A 22,735-nucleotide genomic window follows, 5' to 3' on the forward strand; every position below is an offset into this window, starting at 1 on the left:
TAGATATAAGAGACACTAAAGAATGTACAGCACAGTGACCTAAACAAACACCATGAACAAGGTTCTCTCCAACCATCTTTAGTGTCCACTATCCTCTAACCCAAATCATGCACATAAGGTGATAAAAACATATCTGGCAACATTGGGATAGGAAAAATGTACATGCCACTTTCACGGATTTTCCAATGCATAAAGATCTTTCCGTGAAAAAAGGGGCCTATATATGGCATCAGTGTCAACGTTTTGAAATGACTAAATAACATTTTTAAAAGGATTAGTAGCAGGAATAAAAAAATCTGAATTGGCACAATGTGTCCATAACTGTAGCAATAAGAAAACATTTAAAGAATTCAAAATGTCACAGGAAACATGAAGAGTTCCTTTTTCACGCCTATTAGCCAAGCACATATTTTTGTCAACAGTATTTCTGTATTTGTTCAAATGATAATTGATATAAAAATTATCACATTACTATTTAATCGAGCTGCATATCCTGTCACAAAAACCGGGACAACAATAACAGCTGTATGACAAACATACAATCATAACTATTTTTTTTTAAATGCATGCGTTTGCGCTTTGTTTACTCAACGATAGCAAAACCTGAGCAATTTGACCGCAGAGTTAAAAAAAAAAAAAAAATCTATTCCCGGTTTAGGGTTGAAGGTCGGGGTTACAGATAATAATAGGGTTAAGGGTTAGGGAGAGGTTAAAGCGTTAGGGTTAGGTTTGGGGATTATGGTTAGTAAAAATAGAACTTTCTGGGCAAATGCATTTTGATGTAAATATATAACTAAGTTAGACGTGTGTGTGTGTCTGTGTGTCCATCCTCGTTCCTCATCCTCACCTTAAAACCCCCTGAATTAGAAGGAGAGAGTGTGCACTGTATGAAGGACATACCTCTCCTTCAACCATACTCACCCTGAATGGGTCACAGTTAGACTGTGTCCACGCTTTTGAATATCCTGGCAACATGGCTGCACTGCTCTCTGTCAGTCAACGCCCTTGTCACCCACCTTCAGTCTAAAGTTTAATCCAAAATTGTCACACTCCTCAGCCATGCTGCCAAGCATACCTTTGTTTAAATGACCAACCTGCCGACCCTCACCTATGGCGACTTATTCTGTACATTTGCTGCTAAAAAGCTCCTCAATAAACGTGAAGTGTTTTACAACACTGCCATACGCTTTATTACCAGCGCCCCCTTCAGCACTCATCGCTGTGACCTTTACCTTCTGGATAACAACTGGCCCTTGTTACATGTCGTCAGACTCACTGGTACCATCTTATTTACAAGTCCCTTTAAGGTACACGCCACTTCTACTATAGCTTGCTCCATAATATCTGCTACTCCAATACAGCTACACTGGTACATATCTTACCCCTGGTCATTCTGAGAGACTACAATTCTTTTGGTGGTGCATTTCAGTACACATTTTTCCTTTTCCTTTTTGCTAACACTTATCCAATCCTCTTAGATCTCCAGAAGTGCCTAGGGGTTCGGGTGTGTGGTGAATCTTTTGAGCCATTATATGGATGTTTCATTCCATTGCTGGACAACACTGAAAGGGTGTAATCTCGACACGCCCATGGCCAGGCCAGCCATTGACGCCCTAACCAAGACCAAACATTACTTACTGTTACTTATTTTTTGTCTCTGTATTATATATCCTTGAATTTGAAATGATACAGAACATGTGGACTGTCAGCTTTAATGTGGAGCTATTTTCATCCACATCGGATGAACCTTTCAGAAAAGCAAGTTTTGTACAAAAACCTGATTTTAACTGATTTAAGGTACCAACAGTAACTGAACAGATTGACAATATGTGCAGTACAATAGTGATGTTTAATACACAGCTCCAGGATAAAATTAAGGACATTTTGGAAAGGAAAGTAAAAGCTGTAGGGGTCTCTTCATGTTTTCCGGAGCTGTGTGGTTGCATATCCTTTGCATGCCACGATGGCCAGAAGTCTGAGGACCACTGACATAAGTAGATGCTGAGGAGCTTTCACAGTTGTTTTCTGCCAGGCGTGTGGCTTCAGTTCTGGCTTGTTCCTGGGCCCTTTTGCCTTCCGTCTTGCCTTGAGCATCTCCACATTGAATTGAGTTTGGGTGATTGACCTTGCCAGTCCAGATATTTAAAACTTGGTAGCTATTCCAGTGTGTTTGGGATAATTGTCCTGCTTCATAATGAAGCTGATCTGTTGGAAATAAAAAAATTCTTCAAAATGGCAAAAATGATTTTGGTCATCCACTGAAGAAGTCATCCAAAGTCTACCAGGTGGTTGGCCATTTCTGAGATCACCAGAGCTTTCTTTTTTCTTAACTTATGTTGCGCGCCAACATTGTCTACTGTTTTTTTCTGGCGACATACAGAATTTGGAAAGTGACAATTAGATTTATTTCTGGCTCTGCATCCAAGCACTTAGGATTTGAAATGATACAATGACAATGGGATTAAAGTGTTTCATCCATATCGGTCCATTTTGTTCAAGGTTTTCCCCTCTATTAGGATGCCAAAAGTATTTGGACAATTGGCTTCGCTGCTGTTTCTATTCAAGCAGGTATGTTTGTTTTCAGCGTAGGTGTCTGCCAAAGACAATGTTCAGTCTTTATTCTAGAATTCTCATTGGCATTTGCAGTCTGTTGCTGGTGTCGTGACCAAACAAGCATCAAATCAAAACCAGCTGGCCATCAAGAGGCCGATAAAACTTTTTTTTCATATAGAACCGTCTCCCTCCACTTTTACCTTGGTGTACGAATGCTCACAATGTTTATTATTAGATTTTTTCTTCCTTGTAGCACCCACCTTGCTAGTGACTTCACTGAGTATGGTGTACACTATGGAACTGATTGGTTGTTCCATCTAGATATCCAAAGATAGATTCACTAAGAGTAAGTCACTTTGGATAAGAGTAGGCGCTTTGTTATATGATTAACATGTTTATGTAAACCATTTTACCTCCGGGTAATGTACTTTTGGTTCTTGGAACCCATATCATTTCTGGTAGATACTTTTCTACTGAGGTTCCTGGATAGAACCAGAAAAGATTATATCTGGAATCAAACATTATTGCACCTGGGACACAAATTGTGTCCCCAAGACATCCAAATAAAAATGATTATATTAGTATTCATATTATTTGTCATCAATTTCTCTGTTAAGTACGTAGCAATTATTTTCTGGACAGATGCTTTTTTTCAGACTTTTTTGCCAAGTTCACGCAGATAAAGGATAAAGTCCAGAATCAATGTATTTAAAGGGCAAGGTTAGCTTTTGTCTATAAGGGGTGGTATCGTTCATAGCTCCAATGTTGAAAGAGGCCTTTGTGAAATCTATACTCATCAACTGCGCCAGGCAGCAGGATATAAAGGCCTGAAGAGGCCAGACCTCTCCTTTAAAACAACCCCCCACATCTTATCTGTCTCTCTGAGAGCTCTTGGAAAGCAGGTCAGAAAATGTCAATTTCTCATCAAGACAACGTTGTTTGCGTCCATTCCATCTGAACAATTAAGAGAATGCAGAGAGGCAGAGTTGCTGATTGGCAGCTGATTATGTCACATTGCCCTGGTCGGGATCAAGCGGGGAAGTGTGATAATGAGGGAAACTGATAGGTGGCGCGTCAATACGCCAAAGAACCACACCTGAATGTCTGAATATGACCCCTGGTGCTTCATTTTCTACTTTAGAAACATCAGTCCTGGATGATCCACTGAGTGATAAACAAACACACTTTTAAATGCACACAGACACACACACACCCACAAACCTGCATGCACACACACACTGAATCACACACACCTGATTTCTGATGCTGCACAAGTCCTTGACTCACAATTGACAGTAGCACAATGGATGAACATGACAGCTAATGAGGATGGGTTACTGTTCAGAGTTTTTGAAACAGCAGCCTCTGCGTCCCTAAAATATAATTTTTTTGTAAAATATTGATTTCCATGTTCTTGTCTTCGTTGTTTCCCAGGCATTAAAACACTAAAACACATTTGGGTAGCCAGTTGGGTTTGAAACAATTTTCAAGTTTGAATGTATTTTCGTATCACTTGACAAAGTAGCTAACATATTAATTTTTTTGATTTTGTGGAATCAAAAACATGCAAACATCTTGGCAGCAGGAAAATGAATGCTCAATGGTAAGGAACGTATTGAAATCCCTATCCGGTTCTTAACCCAACTCAGAGGTGCTTGCCCATAGATACATTTGTTTAGCAAGTCGACCTGTGAAAAAACCTCCTGGTCACAAGACCTGTTCCAAGAACTGATAGTGCCCTGACCTCGACCCAATCGCATTCGTTGACCCTTATAAGATCAGATAAGAACGTATCGTAATATCTTACACCCGTCTAAATATGTGGGACCAATCAGGATGTGGAAGAAACCTGGACAAAGGATGCATGTTGGAACCAGGTATAAATGGGGTCATAGACTGTATGATTAGATGGTGCCCTGTGGTGTCTCTCTGACCAGGTCCAGGCAGCTCTGGGAACAACTGGTGTACTGTTACCGTCAGGGCCCAAATGGCCCCCTATATTCCCTACGTAGAGCAGTACATCTGACTGGGACCCCGAGAGGGAACAGGATTGTTATTTAGAACTCACCCTGGGACTCTGGGAGTTGGGAGACAGTCATTCGACATACATGGAGATTGCCATGGGTACCGACAGTTGGGACTGTAAAAACAAAGATTATGCCATGAATCTGGAATGCGGGGGAAGGGACTGCACCCTTAAAAAAAAAGGGAGAGAGAGGAATCAAAGCTGCCCTGATAAAGTGAACTGGCCAAATGGTCTCTTTTTTCCTGTACAAAAGACTGGCTAAAGATTTTTGTCTGCACATTTTGTTTGAACAATTAGCACGTTTTAGAGCAACAGTAAGAAACATAAATTACACAATACGGTAATTATTCATTTCAGTTATTTTGCCCTGTGTAATGTTATCTCAAAGTGTTATTTTACCGACTGAATAGTTACTATAAAAGTTAGGAACTTTCTTAAAATCACAGGGACAATATATTTTTATATTACAATTTCATCCTGTAGGAAATGTACTTGTTAAGCTGGTAATCATTGTGTTAGATGGAAAGAGTTCTGGGGAAAAATACATCAAGCAAAATATAGTTATTTAAATGAAATATTGCTGATGTCTAAATAAGCATCTACACAGTGCTTCAGGAAGATTGAGCCCATGTAGTTAACATGCACAAAGTACATATATTGAATATTTCAGCGAATTGCTTGAGAAAATTCGTTCAACATTAGACAACTTAGTTCAGCAACAAACACAGATTTCATCATCGTTTTCCCATGAAACTGATTGTTTTCAGTCAGATTTTGTCAAACCGAGAAGTCTTGTATTGAGATGAGTCCATGTTTTCACACAGTGGCAATAACATGCCATGCCAGGCTGATTAATTGTGTGATTCTATAAACAGAAATAATGCTTGCCCCACATTGTGATAGGGTCAGATAATGTTAGCCCCACAATATGATAGGGTCAGATAATGTTAGCGCCACAATATGATAGGGGCAGATAATGTTAGTACCACAACATCCTAGTTAATGTTAAGTCCTTCAAATTACTCTCAGCCCTGACTAACACTGTAACAAAATGTATGATATTATTAGTGTCAAATCTTGGCCATATTTACATTGATCACAATAGTGTTTTGTTTTTGTGGCTTCTTCGCTGTGTGACTCTTAGCTCTATTACAGATCTATTTTCTTCTGGAACAGGAGACACTTGTATCCATGCAACAAAAGGCAGTGTTACTACCAGGGACTATTTTCCTTAGAGATCTCTCTGCGGGTGTGATTTACGGCACGCTCTTCTGATATTGAAAAAGAGGCTCCTTTGATATATAACGATACCAGAAGTGGTGCTCAAGCCAGTAGGCAGTACATGAGGAAAAAAAAAAGTTTACATCAATATTATCTCGTCTCACTTGGGGTTGGGGCTGATGATATTGGTGGTAATGGGGTGTGTGTGTGTGTGTGTGTGTTTGTGTGTGTGTGTGGGGGGGGGGGGTTGCCAACCCTGCAGAAATTATTGTTGTAATAATAATAACGACAGATGCCCTCCGCCTTCAGCTAGCATCGCTTGCCTTTAATCGCGTGACTCTGCCCTCTGACCTTTGACTTGATCTCAGAGCGCAGCACGTTTAAATGAACAAACCCATGACTTCTACCACTGCAGGGTTTTGAGCCAGTATTGACAGAGGATTTATGAATATTTAATGATCACATTAAAACGATGATACAGGACAATGATTAGAATTTGTTAATAACGAGTGTTCTGTTCCTTTGATTGAATGAGGGGCATGCTGGGATATTAGGACATTGCGGCAAGTATTTGATGGCGGCAAAGGTTATAGATCTCTGTGTGCCGTGTTGTGGTTTTGTTATATGTAACTGTAGCCAGGGTGGTGGGGCAGGTTTTCATTTTCTGGTAGTCAGGGAGTGACTGTATCATTAACAGCTGGAGAATTGGCATCAGGAAGCTAGTAAAACAAATAATGTTCACATTTGCCAGTTATAACACACGTTGATTTTCTTGTCCGTTTCCTATGTCTCTAGCCTCTTGTGTATTGTATATTGTACACTGAAAGTGGGGAGGTGTGGACACTGCTTATCCTTCCGACAAACAGGTGATTGACCTCCAACAGCCTATTGTTAGTCCTTCCTCGCTGGGTAATTGGCGGAATGATATGATTCATTAGTCCAATCAATGTTGCAATCGTTGTGAGAATCAGCCAGCCTCCTGATTTATTGTCAATAGATTACTTGCCAAACACTTTTTTTGACAGCCAAAAGGACAACCAATGTTCATTCCACATGTGGCTCCATTCTGAAAAAGGGTCAAATCCAATGTTCCAAATGCAAGCTGATGGTGATTGCAGAAAATTGTACAATTACTTATCCAATCACAAGGCCACTTGGATAGCACTTATTTAAAGGTTAAGCCCAGAACCATTTTAAATAACAAACTATAACACTGCATTTTGAGCGGGATGTGATATGTTGCTTATGTGTCCATAATCTGAAAGTAGATTTTCTGTCACACCTCACTTAATTTTGCACGTCAAATATCTGCACAGACATAGTACAGTATTTTCAGGGGAATCATTTTGACATAAATACTACAGACATCATAACATTAATATTAAAGACAAAATTACATACATACTGAAGACAATATTACATAATTACTACAGAAATTATTACATGAAAATTACGGACAATAGTACATACATACTAAAGACAATATGACATAAATATTCTCGACAAAGTGACATAAATAACACAGAAAAAAATATATGAATAGTACAGACCATCTGTCATAAACATTACAGACAATACAACACACACATTAAAGATCAGAGTTCTTGGGGAGAAAAGGGACACTCAAAGAAAATACAAACAACAAAACCTGTTTTGTGTGATTGTTTGTGTTTTGTTCCCGTGGCTAATTATCTCCACATTGTCACACTTTTCCCTCCCACCTGTCTAATGCACCCTAACATTCGGCTGTTAGTTATTGTCGAGCAAGGTAAATAACACCGGCGCTATTCAGCCCGTCGCATTCACACTTACACACGCCGACTCACTACGGTGACATGGAAGCAAATTGACTTAACATGCACACATTGTAATGGCTTCACCTCTGCACGGGAGATTCGGTACGGCACAAGTCTGCTATGAATACAGCGACACCTGAGCTGTGCTCCATCGACCTCCCTGAGCCACAGAGCCCACGGTGCAAAGAGGCTTAGCACTATCTCTACTGCTCACTGAATAAATAACTCCTGACGGCTTCTAACCCAGACATGGGCTGCCCGCGTTCCAAATGGTACCCTGTTCCCCGTGCACACACTATGTTTGACCGGAACCAATGGGAAGGGCTCTGGGCTAACAAGGGCACTTGAATGGAGAAGAGGGTGCTGTTTGGAACTCAAAACCATGGTGTTGGATGGTGACGGGTCGGAGAGAACATTTAGAGAAGTTAGCGGCTACGTCACACTCCCTGATTCAGTGAATTTAATGTGGAAGAGATGATAAGTCATGCAGCTGGAGCAGATAGCCATGAGAAGCTTAAAGACCCAGAAAAAAAGAAGAATCTGGAGGCACTAAGCTGAATATAAATGTTAAAGTGACAATGAATCACAATAGAGAGATTAACCTTTAATACTCGTTGTAACCAGAGAGCATGCGGCAGTGGCTTACTGTAAAAGATGGCTGTGAATCTGGTCTGCGCACTTCCTTTCAGCTCAGTTTAGCCCCTGTCATACAGCTCCCACTGATGCACAGTACTACTTGGAGAAAGAAGAAGACAACTCAGGATTTGAACTAGCAAACCTCTGGTTGCTGACCTGCCTCTTTTGCCTCTGAGTGAAAATCTATGCTGTGAGATGTCCTTGTCGCCGTGGTGATTGTGTTCTTGTACCTCCTACTCGCAAAGACAGTAGAGAGCAGACTGTAGACAGGTGTAGTATCTAAATTTGAGCACATTTCAAAACACTGGAAAATTCTCCCTATACTTGTTATAATCTATATAAATATTATAATATTATAATACATGAATGTCCCTTAGGAGTAAATACATTTTACGTATGAAGTCTTACATTTGGTATGGAAACGACAAGTAAAACTAACATAAAAACACTTCCTCATACACTGCACGTTTGCATTTCCTCCAGTGAAGGAGGAAATTCCTGCAAAAACACCAATGTCAAATTAAGATACCGCATTCGTATCAGACTTCATCAGACTGTGGGTGGGTGTCTTTGTAGTAAAAGACAGATGGTGCACTTTGGAGTGCGGTGCTCGCGTGATGATGTGCAAGGACAAGTTTGTGCTGATTCGGCTGTAAAACATCCCTGACATCAAGGCTCATCTGACTAGCTTGTACACCTGTTTTGTGATGAATCATGTGGAAGCATGTAATGGGACATTAAAGACACGCTGTAAAGGGTTTGAATCTTACAGACTACGCCACACAAATCCAGCCAGACAGTTCGAGAACGCACCTGGTTTCACTGTGTATTATGGAGATCTTCAAAAAAAAAAAAAAAAACACGAAACGGATTAATAAAACATTTCGTAGAAGTTGTGACTAAGCAGCTGTTGATTAAGTGGCTACTGCTGCCTTCCCCGACTGGCACTGACTTTGTCTCTTTATTGAGAACACGCCTATTATTTTTATTTACTACGACTCTGATGTGTCAGTTGTTTTACACAGGGAACTAGCGGTCATTGGCTCTAGGTAAGAGTGTCTGCTGAATGACTCAAATGGAAATGTATCCCTGAGGTATGGCAGATATACAGTCAATTCAACTCCTCAGTAAACCAAACTACACTATTCTACTTTCAGTGTTCAGGCAAATGTGACTAGTTGCGTTGTTAACATCCAGTTCCTCTTTTTCTGTCAATGTTTTCTTTAGAGATCCACGAATATCTGGACCGACCAGTAAATCCAAGCAATGGCTGGTGGCAAAGACCTACAGCTGAGAAAAATACTATTCTTTTATTTTCCCCCGCAGGGAACTGGACTGAAAAGAGATAGCTACCTGTAACCCCCCGGTGTTCGGGTCAGTGGGCCAGTTTGAGGCAGAGCCATATTGAAAGAGAGGTGTACCACAACATAACACCAATGGAAGCGTCCCCCAGACACCCCCCACCCCACCCCCCCTTCTCTATGTAGCATGCTTATTTTTACTGTACCTGTATGGGTCCCGGTCAATAAGTAGTTCACTAAACAGGTAATAGGCGGTCATTACGGATGCGGAGGGAATTCACGCTGAAAGACTTGAAGAACACAGGGAATGCCACCCAAACCTTCACTGTGAATCAATCTCTGCCTTTCAGAAAGCCTTTTGACAAAGGAGTGCATTAAACTGACTTGTTTTGGCTGTAGCTCCATGCGGTTGCCTGTAAAAAAAAAAAAAACTTGTCACACAAATGAACATACCCCTCAGATTTACCAGACTAAAAGCTTCTAGCTTCCAGCCTGGCAAGCCCAATACCAAGGGAGAGTCCTTCAGAAAACCGGTCTTAATGCATTTCTGAATTTGGCCTAAATCCATGTACGGTGCATAAAAAGTATCTGCATTCATCTATCAAAACTGTTCACCCTAAGATATTACATACCACGGAGTTACCACTTCGACAAGCCCCGCAGTTCTTCAGAAGGCTGAAATTCGCACAAAACCCCCAGATTGGCTAACAGTCCAAAATGGTGTTCCAGTTTAATTTGATCCCGACCAATAGAGGAACAGGTGGACAGCTTTCCAAGTTCCCTCCAACTGCCAAGCTTCCTTCACACACCCTCCCAATATTCCCACTTTAATTGTGCCACTTGAGAAATTTACGTGCCTGTGAATATGGCATGAATCTTAGGCTTATTGCGGCATCATTAGCAGCTACATTTAAGCAACATCTGTGTGCTATAGAACTAATTGAAGTAGCAGAAGCGGCAGCTGTAAATCCACAGGAAGATGGCAGTTTTCACCCGGCACTGCTGAGCTAGCTAGTAACTGTCAGCCTGTTCGGGCAATCTGCTAGTCAACGTATAGTGCAAACACAGAACAGACCATGTCCAAGCCACGCAGGGAGAAGGCTAATGATGCTATTAGCTAACGTTGTTGTTCCAGTCTCAGCCGGCTTGTTTGGTAACGCTGTCGTTCCGGTTGTCATTCTGGTGTCACGTCGCCGATTAAAAGCTTTCAAAATAGAAACTTTGCACTGCCTGTTTATTTTTATTTTTTTACCCACATGCGCATGTATACGCGCGCACACAAACTATCCGAACTCTGATTGCGCTGGGTATTGTCATGCCAGCCCTTTCTGCTGAGAAGTAAATGAGTAGCCAATTATCAATTCATTATATCATCACGCTACATTTACCCATCCCTTCTTCAGCAGTGTGTTTTATACAATGTAGTTCTTTACAGTTCAGTTCTACTGTGTCTGTTTTATAGTGTAGTTCTTTACAGTTCAGTTCTACTGTGTCTGTTTTATAAAATGTAGTTCTTTACAGTTCAGTTTTACTGTGTCTGTTTTATAAAATGTAGTTCTTTACAGTTCAGTTCTACTGTGTTTGTTTTATAATGTAGTTCTTTACAGTTAAGTTCTACTGTGTCTGTTTTATAGTGTAGTTCTTTATAGTTCAGTTCTACTGTGTCTGTTTTATAGTGTAGTTCTTTACATTTCAGTTCTACTGTGTCTGTTTTATAGTGTAGTTCTACCGTGACACAAGAATGAGGCTGATACATGCCAGCACATCTATTTTTCTAATGCTTACATGGTCTTTACGTCACAAGTTTATTTTACCCAGCGCAAGTCATTGCAGTGCTTGTGTAAAACACAAACAGACAATTTAACACCCATGAAATACAAACTTTTCGTGTCTTCATTGGTTTGGTGTTGTTTTTGAAAAATGCAGACCATTATAAGGGCCATTGAATTCGGAGCTCCATTCAATGAATCCCCAAGTCGATTCCCTTCCCAAGCACATTCAAAGAGGATAAGAGCCTTGGTGGTCACATGAGTGACCTATGTTGGCCCGGCTGTAATTGTTTAACCGGTGGCGTTTAGAAAACCCCAAACGGAGATGGTCCTGAGACAATGGGGGACAGGAGGGCGAAGACGGTGAGGGGAGGAGAGTGGTTGTCCAGTGTCTCAGTGATTAGTGTGTTTGTCTACTACTCAGCTTCATTAGGACGCTGGCACGTCTCCCTCGTTAACCGGGAGCCGGGTGCTCCTCGCCAGGCCTTCTCCGGGCTGTAGCCGCCAGGCGCTGCCAGACGCTCTGAGAAAGTGATACGGGGGGGGGGGGGGACTCTGAAATCTGCTGCATTACACATTCGGCTGGTATGGATTCAGCGAGTATTGAAAATCAATAGTCACATAACAAGGAGAGGGTCAGAGGGCACAGGAATTAAGCATTTTAAGCACTTCTGCTGCAGTCTTTCTCCTCTATCCTCCTCCCCCTCCATCTTCTCATCACCCCCCCTGTCTTCTCCTCACCCTCTTCCTCTTCTCCTCCTCTACTGCTGCCCACCACTTATTTTTTCTTTCTCCTTATACATACACACGCACCCACATATATAAACACACACACACATTTATATATATATATATATATATGTATATGTATATATGTATGTACTTGTTGGTCTGTAACAAGGAATGCTGACTGACTGAAGATATATGAGGATGTTAAAAGGATCCTACAGAATAGGCAGTTTTGTGGTTGTTTTTGTTGTTTTATTGCATTGTATTTTAAAGTACAACGGATTAGCCGGGCTACTAGTCAGTTTATTTAAAATTCCACGGCTCGTAATCGCTTTGGCTTTACACGGAGGGACAGGGAGTGGGATGAACAGCTAACACGACTGGTATGTAGGCTAAGAACTAGAGTAATATTTATCCTAAAAATACTGATATTTAGGGGAGGAGCTGCAGTAGTAAATATCCTAAAGACTATTACCCAGGCTAAGAACTGCAGTAATAGTTATATTAAAGAGACGGAAAGCCAGGCTATGAATTACAGCAGCTGATATTTATCCGGAAAGTTTGTGATTAGGCTGTGTCAGGTCTTCTGAAGTAGAGAACTGCATGTTCTCTTCAGAAATAAATTACATTGTGTATTAAATATGTCAACATGGACAATGACCAATTTTACAACTCATAAAAGAAAACATTTAAACACCAGTATGTGTTAGGTGTATGTGTTTGGTGTTATCAGCCTATTGGGCTCTGGAAATTTCAGAAGCCAAAAGCAAAAGTTATTATCTGCAGAGGATAACCATAAGAAATAATTAAATATATTAAATTAATGGATTTATTATCCTGGTATTTCAATACCCAGTGGATGTTTTGTGATTGTGATTAGCTAAAAGCAAACAAAATAACAGGTATTGCTTGTAGCAAATTACGTGATATATAAACCATACATATTGTGGTTATAACAGATTGTTTAACATCGAGAGCTTTGACACACGCCAAGTCCATAGCTTTAGGATAATGGAGTAATGAGCGACAACCAAAAAGCATTCCGTTTCACTGGGTGTTTGTTAGGAGAGCGTACACGGGAAGTTAAAATAATAACACTACAAAATGCTGAAATGGAACCTACTCCATGGCGCTTGGAGAGCAGTGACCATAATGATTGCTCTGGCATAGATTCATTCTCAATGGAAAAAGCCTTACAAAAAATATTACATACACATATTATACACATTCTCAAGGGTGGCTTATCAACTGCTGAGAACAAGCATTAGGCTGGAGCTGTCTAACTTTCATTAGAGCTTAGCTTGGTTAATATCTTCACTCAATACAGATTTATACGGCTTGAGTGGTCAACAGTGATTTGACTTGCTCAGTAGAGAGGCTTTTCAAAAATTAATATTATAGATCTGAGTAACATAAAACTCTGACGTTAGTGTATTTTCAGATTTCAATATACACAGCAATGATTGCCATGAACTTTTGTTGGATTTGTTCAGATGAACATTGAGTATGAAAGGCAAATCCTTTGTCTTAGAGATTGTACAATAATACCACATATTGGCTTTTCTTTATCTTAGAGACTGGCACCAGACAGTCAGTATCTTCGGAATGTGACTAATCCAACCTACTGACAAATTCAAATGCATGTAAGGACCCCTGTGTCAAAATATAATAAACAGCAAATACGGCATATTCCTCAAAATCAAAATAAAAGAAACCAAAATGGAAAAAAAAGAATCGCAAGTAGCCTGCGCAGTCTGCCTCTCTGTCTGTCACACACATGCATGCATGCACACACATGCACATGCACACACACACACACACACACACACACTCATGTGGACTATAGTTTTCAATGCCATAAGCTCATTGCTGAAAACTTTAAAATGGAAATCTGTCAGAGCCTTGCCTTCATCAATCAAACAGCATGTCAAAGCAAAAGCGTTTCCCTTCAACGTTCACTTCACTGCCCTGCCACCAGTCCTTGTTTTCCCCCTCCAAATCTCCCACCACTGTGTATGGATCTTTGTCTGGGCCAGGCAGGGGCTACCCTGGGCTGACGTATCCCAGATGTCCCTGCCTGTCTGCGGGAGGAAGGGCTGGTGCCGCCGGGTCCCGGACCGGGAGAGATCCATGGGAGAGATCTCATGGCTGCTGTGGGCCCACATCGGCCCGGTAGAGTGAGGCTCGGGCCGGGGTACGTCAGCGCCTGTCCCCGGGCCTCGTCCATATCCAGGCAATCTGAATGTGCCACATAGCTGGGCATGGCCGTGCGTTGCCCAGCACCAGATACCCGGCCACATGCACCAGCTCACAGGCCCACTCTGTTCCCCTGCTTTTCGTCAACCTCCCCCAAGAGATGTTTGCTCTGAAAATAAATGATTTTTGGAGAGGCAAAAGTATCAGTAACCAAACTAAACAAAACACTGCTCTTAGGAAAATACGCGCAACGTTTAATTGCATCATATCAAGTGTTGTAAAACAATAACATATTTGCTTTGCTGATTGCAGGGATCCTTCTATGTAAAAACTGCACTTTGACACACTGCATAGCTTTTGTGGTATTGACAGGGATGGTTATCTAGCTAAAAAGCATTATTTGGTGTGCAGTCACAAAGACTGACTAAACAATATTGCTCCAAATGTGGGTAAGGAAGTAAATGCATACATTGCACAGGACAAACACTATATAAAATCAAATATAGGAAATATGTACTATGTTCAGTCACGGTTGAATCGATTAATCGATCTGAGAACACTAAACAAGTGTAGTTAATCGAATATATAGCACAGCGAGTCGTTAAGTGTTTTCTTAACGTCTACAACATTTAGCAGAGAATGTCCATGACGGGCCAATCAAACCAGGGATTGTTGAATGTACGTGGTGTGAGAACTGCGGCCGTTTTAGAGCCAGTCACTCCAACAGCCAAGTGAAAGCGGGGCGGGAGGCAGACGCTGTTCTGCAACTTGTGCTCCAGATTTGCGTCCCTTTCCCTCGTCCAAATATGTTCCCTCTCCAATCTCCCTCTTGACGGGAGTATTGATGGATGTGACACAGACCCAACACCCACGCGCACTGGCCTGTTCCCTGCACACACCAAGAACCACATGGTGCACTTATCATTATGCTCATTGTGTTATAGAAACCTCAAAAAACAGGGCCGAACTCTAATGTTGTTCGCTGTAATTCTGAATTCATCTGTGTCGGTGAATGATGCAAAATAGAAAGAGTAAAATTAAAATGACCGCATAAACACCGTCCACACGAAAACCAAACTGTACACTGTAAGCACACAGTGGTGAAGGACCGTTAGGCTGTGGGCAGGAAAACCCCCATCAGAATATGGGTCTCAGGGAGATTTCTGGGGATATAGGAGAAAGTGATGACCTCAATCCCTCAGCAAGGATCTTTAGCTCTCCTTAAAAACACAGTCAGCAGTCAGTATCTTACAATTAATAATTCATATCTTTGTATGGGGATGTACAACAGCTCTAACTTAGAGAATAAATATCCCAGATGAAGAAAGAATATAAAGAAATTCATGGCTTGTGGATTTTATGGAATTCTCAACGTACGTAGCTACATCTATAATCAGAAATATATTATTTATGACAGGACATGACATGGGATATTTTATTCAGAGGAAAAATAGAATTCATTCAGGTTACTGGGGGTAGTCTAGTGCAAAGAACACATGTGGCGTTTCTCCTTTGGAATATAAAGAGAACACTCGAAAGACAAGCATTACACCAAGACAGGAAGTGCACCTCCACCACCAGACTCCATAAGAAGCGTATCATCACTGAGAAACCAGAGGTTATAGGAAACCATAGGAAGATGAAACAATTATTTGACCCACAAACACTTTTCAAAGGAATTGAAGCCTCCTCAGCTCACTCCGTCGGTCTGCTTCACGATCTTCTTTTTCAAAAGAGAGGATAAAAAAAGAGAGGGAAAGAAAAAAGAAGGCATTTTTTCCTCCGCGGTCAAGGGCATCCATTTCATTATAGCGGCAGTGCCGCCAAAACAAATATTGTTTTTGAATCTTTCATTATCTTTCTCTCTGGAAATGGGCTAAAACAGCATGTGTTGGTATTAGATGCGGCAGGGCCAGCTGTCGCGCCTGACTGCACTGTGACTCAGTGTCAGTGGTTCAAAGCCGAGCCCCGACCGACGGGGAGGAAATCGGATAGGTCACGAGAGGTAGAGCCCCACTCTGGAGCCCTAAAGAACACGGCTATCTTCCTAAACCCATATTACGCCCTTTCTCCTGGACATTTTGGGAGAGCGCTGTATCTGCAGCCCGCACAGCCAAACGCCAGACCCTGATGATACAGATGGTCTGGGTAGTGTGGGCAGGGGGTGGGGTGGGAGCTGTGTCTGTGTGTGTGTGTGTGTGTGTGGGGGGGGGGGGGGGGTTGTGGGGGTGGGGGGGGGTTGTGGGGTCAGAAGAGGCCGTCGTCAGCTCGCCGTCAAAGACATCTGTCCAAACAGTGTCAGAGGAAAGCCCCGGCTACACTTCTGCACTTCTACACTTCTGCACTTACAGTAGCAACACCGGTGGTGGGAGTTATTATTGCAATAACATGGGAAAATAGAAGGATAATACTACTCGGAGCCGTAATATACTAACATAACAACAGAACAAAGAGCAGGACTCCGACGAGGCTCCCTGCTCACTACAGCCCTGCACAGCGTGCTGCCTTGCAACAGGCTCCGGGGGGGGACGGTCGCGCACTGCGAAGGGCTACGGAGTGCGGTGTGGGACGCGCCCACCGTCTCCGATAAGGAGACAGAGTAATGAAATCCTCAGCGGCAGTACACACACATTTGACAGGTTGAGAGGGTTAATGAACACTGTATCGAGTTCTGCGCAAGACAGTCACGCTTCTTAAAGGTTCCCTATTACTGTTGCCTACGAGCGGGGACTTTATCTGTGTCGGGCATGATTTATGAAGTCAGTCTCAATATCACTGAGTTTAATGACATATAATGGAGGGGTGCAAATTGCTCAATTTGAGGCAAAAATATGGCAGTGATTCCACAACGCCCTCCCCTTAAAAAAAATATGAAAAAAACATACGTTAGAGAAAAGGTGTGTGACATATTGCCATTATTTTTTCATGTTGATTGTGTGTGTGCATTTAGGATTGTTGTCTTGTTCGCAGGCCTTCCTTTAAAGACGCATGGCCGAAATGAATGTCAAAATATCCAGTCAGAAAGAAAAATCTGTCATTAGTCCACTCTGTCTCTCTGATTCACTTCCTGATCATGTGGAGCCCACCAATCAGACACTGTTTCATGCAATTATATTACAGAGAGCAGTTTCAAAGTGCACCTCACCTCAAATCCTCCTCCGTTCCCTAGACACTTTCCATCGGTCCCTCCTTTCCTAAAATAAGGTAAAAGACAGAATATGAGGACACGGTAAAAATCATCCATTAAAAAAAGTGGAGGAAGGGAGGATTTCACAGCTACTTGATGTGCAGTGAACCCCCCCACCACCCCACCCCCCTCAAACGCACGCCCTCTATCTCTCACTCTCTCCCTCCCTCTCTCTGAAGAGAGGTGAATTCATCTCTCTCTTTCTCTCTCACACTCTCTCTCTCTCTTTTAAATAGCTCCCCTTGAGGTTCTAGTGTCACAGCACCTTTCATTAGTGTAGGCTTCAGCCCGCTGTCCCGACGTCGTTAGCCGTCTTCCAAATCAGAGATGGAGGATAGGCCATTCTTCATGTAGACATCTCCCTGTCTCTCCGCCTGCCTAAACCTACCCCCATTCACTGCAGTTCCGTGCTACCAGCCAATACTTCGTTATATATATATATATATATATACCAATATTATATCCGGCCCATATGGGGAACGGAGCGAGGTGAAGCGAACCTCTTCCACGCTTATTCAGGGTGTGTGTCCAATGACAGGGCCGTCTCCACTCGGAGCGGACAGGGACAAGCCCATGTTTGGCCCAACAGATTAATGTGTTACAGACACAGCTAAACTATTGCCGTGTATACATTATAATTACACTGACGCTTTGGCTTTCAATAACTCTAAACGTTTGTTGGAAATGTTAGTGAATCATTTTTACCATAACATGAGTTTGTGTGTGTGTGTGTGTGTGTTTTCGTGTGTGTGCGTGCGCATGTTTGTTTGTGTGTGTGATTCCACTAAACTACACTGCCCCCTGTTGGAAATCAGACAGAACTGGAGCAGAGGGTGTCACAACACGTTGCAGTGGTTCACAATATCCATGTAGCCTGTGAGCATCTGCTGTGATGGCTCCTGTGGTTGAAATAACAGCGACTCTTCATACTTTACATGTGTCGTCTCTGTATTCTAAGATGATACACTGGCATACCCTTTTAAACATGTGGTTGCGATTTGGCTAAACAGTTGTTTAGTGATACCACATGCTCACGGTACATGTTTGGGAAGTTCACACAGACTCGTATGTTTTAGTTTATTCTCCAGTGTGACTGCTTGTTTTTCCAGAAAATGTTTATGTGGTATTTGTGTCAGTGATTGCTTCTATGTGTTTTGCAATTGTACATATTTATTCAAACTATATGTTGTTATGTTTTCAGAAATATATAGAAGCCAGATGTCAGTGTCTGATCAGGCCAAATGAGGCCCTCCTTGAAGGGACCTCCTTGCTCTTGGACAATGACCCCGCTCTGACCCCTCTTCTCCCTCAGGTCCACCTCCTCTTCTAAACTCAAACTCCTCAACCTCAGCTCCTGCTCCTCAGCTCCTGCCCCTTCCCTTTAACCCCAACCCCTCAGCTGTAGCCGTTCCCCTCATCTCCAGCACCCCCCCCCCAACTCAGCTCCTCCTCTCAGTTCCAGCTCCACTCTGTGAATTCAAGATTGTACCTCTCAGTTTCAGCCCCTCCTCTTCAGCGTCAGCTCCTCCCCCTCAGCTCCAACTCCTCCCCTCCCCCAAGGAACCTTTAATATCTGAGAGAGGAAAGGAACAGGACTAAAGAGACAGTGCTGTGTAGCCGGCTGTATTCAGTCTGATATAAAATGTACAAAAGCAATAGCAGGGAGGGCCAGTGAAGCGGCCCCTCAGGATATTCTTTTTTTTCCTTCTAAAATTTGTATTTCCTTTTTATATTGTTTCCGTCACCATGTAGGTCTATTGTATTACACTGATGTTGCTGCACATATTTTATTGTTCAATACTGGGTGATTGTGCCACTATAATATTTACAGTTTACTACTGTATTGCTGATGTATCAAAGTGATTCAATGTAGGAAGGTCACAGCAGTTAGAAGTTCTGGAAATAAATGACTCTTTCTCCTGTCTGTATTTCGACATGCAGACAATTTCTTTTTTTAATTTTTTTAAATAAACCTGTAAATGTGGAATCAAAACCTAGGACATTTACCCTACAAAACATAATTTTCCATGCCAGGTAATTGGTCAAGCACTTTGCACAATACAATAATGACTTTCCCTCTCTCACCAGGATGCAACATCTTGTAGATTCAGTAGTTTCAATATGTTTTCTATATTGACATAAGTATCTTATTTTGTGAGGAACAGAGATATAATTGTGTTGTGGAGCCCCTAAATATCATCCATCACAGACAGCCATCATTGACAATTGAAACATTATCCAGTTGAATTCCAATATCAGGCCCGGATCTCAAGACACAACTGATTTACAAAACCGACAGGCTAGGTACTCTCTCTTCCTGTTCAAATTCACACCTCCAAATTCAATTATTGTTATTAATAATCAAGACTTTGGCAGAAGGCTTTGCGGAGACAGAGGAACACACTTGCTATGAAATCTAATTTAGCCGATGCACAAATCCATCACTTTACAGCGTCGTCATTACAAAGGAGATAGATATAAAACTTCCAAACATCCCCGATTTGTCTCTCAGATGGCAGAAAGACCGGGGGAGGAGGGGAGGGAGAGTGAGAGAAAGAGAGAGAGAGAACAGAACATGAAGGTGCATTCCAATCGATGGTGGAATCCCTTGGATTCAGGCTCCGGGTGAACATTTTCTCCAACTTTGCATTTTGACTCTTCTTAGTAAGCGATGGTTCCACATGGGACTTGGGTTGTTTTCACTCCGAGGCTCATCAATACCTAAATCCTGGTGAACAAGTGACACAGAGAAGCTTTAATCAATAGCCCCTGCCAAGCTTTTCTCTCTCCTTCTGGTCAAACGGTTCAGGAATACTGACAGCGCCGACGCTCAGTACACGATGCAACGTCTTTATCAAGGGGCCCGCAGAGATGAGTGCTGGTAAAAAAAAAAACACAACACGCATGGTCATTAATGGTCAGTGCACGGCGAACGGTGGAGTGTTAACTAGCTTCTTTGTGTTGTGCTGGATGGGCGAATGGACGGAGAGAACTCCAGATGTATTGACTGGCATCTGAGGCGTGTTTAGCTGGACAATGGTCAATGCTGAAGAGAGACATTGTTGTCTGGTTATGGTAAGGATAAGGACACATTGGGTCGATTTAGATATTCATCTCAAATGGTTTGTAAAGCATTTTTAAAAAGGTCAAACAGTCAATCCATGGCTCAGGGCAAATGCAGTTTTGGGATAGCAAAGACTTGATGGTATTCAGTTCAGTTCTTTGCCTTGTGCATAATAATACACATTAGGTGTGCTATATTGGCCATATAACACACGCCCTCTGACCTTATTGCTTAAATATTGCATACAAAATGTTATCATTATAATCACTAAAGGTAAAACCCTACAAAAACCCTTTTGGGAATATTTTAGATAATGGTGTTTCTATTGGAGAATGAAATACAAAATTAGGGAAGTAGATACTGACTGAAATCAATAAAATCGATGTGTCCTTTAATGTTGAATCCACAATAGACTGGTACGAGATTCAACACGTGTTGCCAAGTTCATGGCAGGTTTCATATCACATGTATTAATGTTATTACAATGTACAGATTCATAACACACTTCATTCCTAAAAATCCAAATAAGTGTGTGCTTCTAGAAGATTTTTCAATTCTTAATGTTTCTCACAAATATTTCCCAGAACCAAACCAATGTCACCCTGCAATAATTGACCTCTGGTTTCCATGTTTCAAAAGAAAACACCAAACAGAACAAAATGTTGAAGTACAATCTGTGTCTCAGTAACATGAGAGAATGGGCCCGGGTTCTGAAAGGCGCTGTGCATGGTCCATCCTTGTGGGTGGTCTTCATTGCAACACACATTCTACACACTTATTGGTCTAATTACACCAATTACGTCTTCAGTTATGGCCCCGCTAAATCCCTGGCAAACATCATGAAAATAGGCTGATGGAGCAGATTACCGACCACGTCTACGATGACTGCCTAGCAAAAGAAAACACTGTTCTTCAATGAGTCTCCATGTTCTCTTTGATATTTTTTGGCGTTATCATCTAGAGGACTATGTGTTCATAAAACCCATTGCTTTACGGTCCATTCGGGCTCCATGTTTCTCAAAAGAAAATCATGGATGACATTTGACCCCTTCCCACCGAGTGAGTAATGACGAAGACGTCCTTCAGCCCCCAAAACCTTTATACGTGTTGCATTTTCATGTTAACAACATGCAAAATTAAAAGAAAAATACCTAGCAGTATATTGTTAATGTTTTACCCTCAATCCTGTTTGCCCTAAAAACACATTTTCCTCGGACACGTGTCAATAAATAACATAATATAACCCAAAGAAACATGATGCAAAATGAAAATGACCATTAGACCATGACCACTCGAAGTGGGTTAAACCATTTCAAATGGTTTGGACCAGGGACCAAGTGCCAGAACAACAGAAAACATTTACATGTAGTTTTGTTCCTGGATGGCCATTGGCTGAGAATAAACTATGTGTGACACAAAGTAATGCTTCTATTATGTTGTTAACCAGTTACAATAGCATGATGACGACCCCCAGTTTGATCAACTTACTAGAGCTCTAAACATCCACACGTCACCTAGTCAATCACAGCACAGTTTTACAGTTATTATCTGTCTTTTCATTATAGCATCCTCATTGGTTTTTAAGAGAAGCAAGAGAGGGAGAAAAATGTCCCTTTAAGCAGGGAAGTGTCTCCACTCAATTAAAAACTAGAATCAAACATTTCTTATACAGCGGCTGAACTATTAACACAAGTTGATTAATTTAGGTCATAACACAAAGAGAAATAGCAAAGCTTATTAATTAAATAATAAGGGCAATTTCATTACTATCAGCACCGTCCAGTCAAATAATAATTGTAAAGATGAGAAAAAAGGTGAAGCAACTTTGATTGTTCGATGTGTTTCCATGGCAATGCTGTTTATTTGGATAAATGAGTTGTCGAGATGGAGAAAGACAGGTTAGCTTAATCTTAAAACGGCTTCATCGGGGCCATAGCAGAAAGGTAATCAGTTGATTCAAAAAAGCCTGATTAGTCCTTAACATTGTGACATAAGCCATATTACCAAACAGCCTAATCCAGGTTATGCTAGAATAGGGTCATCACAGAAATTAACTTTTTGTTCATTAATTTGTATGGATTAGCAGAGGGCAAAAAGACAGCAAATCTGTTCTAGTTTTTTTTTTCCTCCTCATGAAAATAATTTAAAGTGTGCATCAATGGTGTCTGTTGGGTGACTTTGGGGTTAATCAGGCTGATGTGGACCTTTAATTGCTTTCTATTCAGAGTAAATTCATTAGATAATGTTCTCTTCAAAA

At 41.6% G+C, this 22,735-nt stretch overlaps 1 long non-coding RNA gene across 1 annotated transcript; it reads right to left on the reverse strand.

Annotated features, from left to right (window-relative positions):
• Window positions 1-6,095: 6,095 nt before the first annotated feature.
• On the reverse strand, window positions 6,096-10,723 carry LOC109615857. The gene is made up of 3 exons (XR_002196857.2): window positions 10,166-10,723; window positions 9,740-9,946; window positions 6,096-8,328 (listed from the first exon to the last, which is right to left on the reverse strand). It is a non-coding gene; the product is annotated as an uncharacterized LOC109615857 (long non-coding RNA).
• Between the last annotated feature and the right edge of the window lie 12,012 nt (window positions 10,724-22,735).

The sequence above is a fragment of the Esox lucius genome, chromosome 6, assembly GCF_011004845.1.
Source record: "Esox lucius isolate fEsoLuc1 chromosome 6, fEsoLuc1.pri, whole genome shotgun sequence".
Taxonomy (NCBI): domain Eukaryota; kingdom Metazoa; phylum Chordata; class Actinopteri; order Esociformes; family Esocidae; genus Esox; species Esox lucius.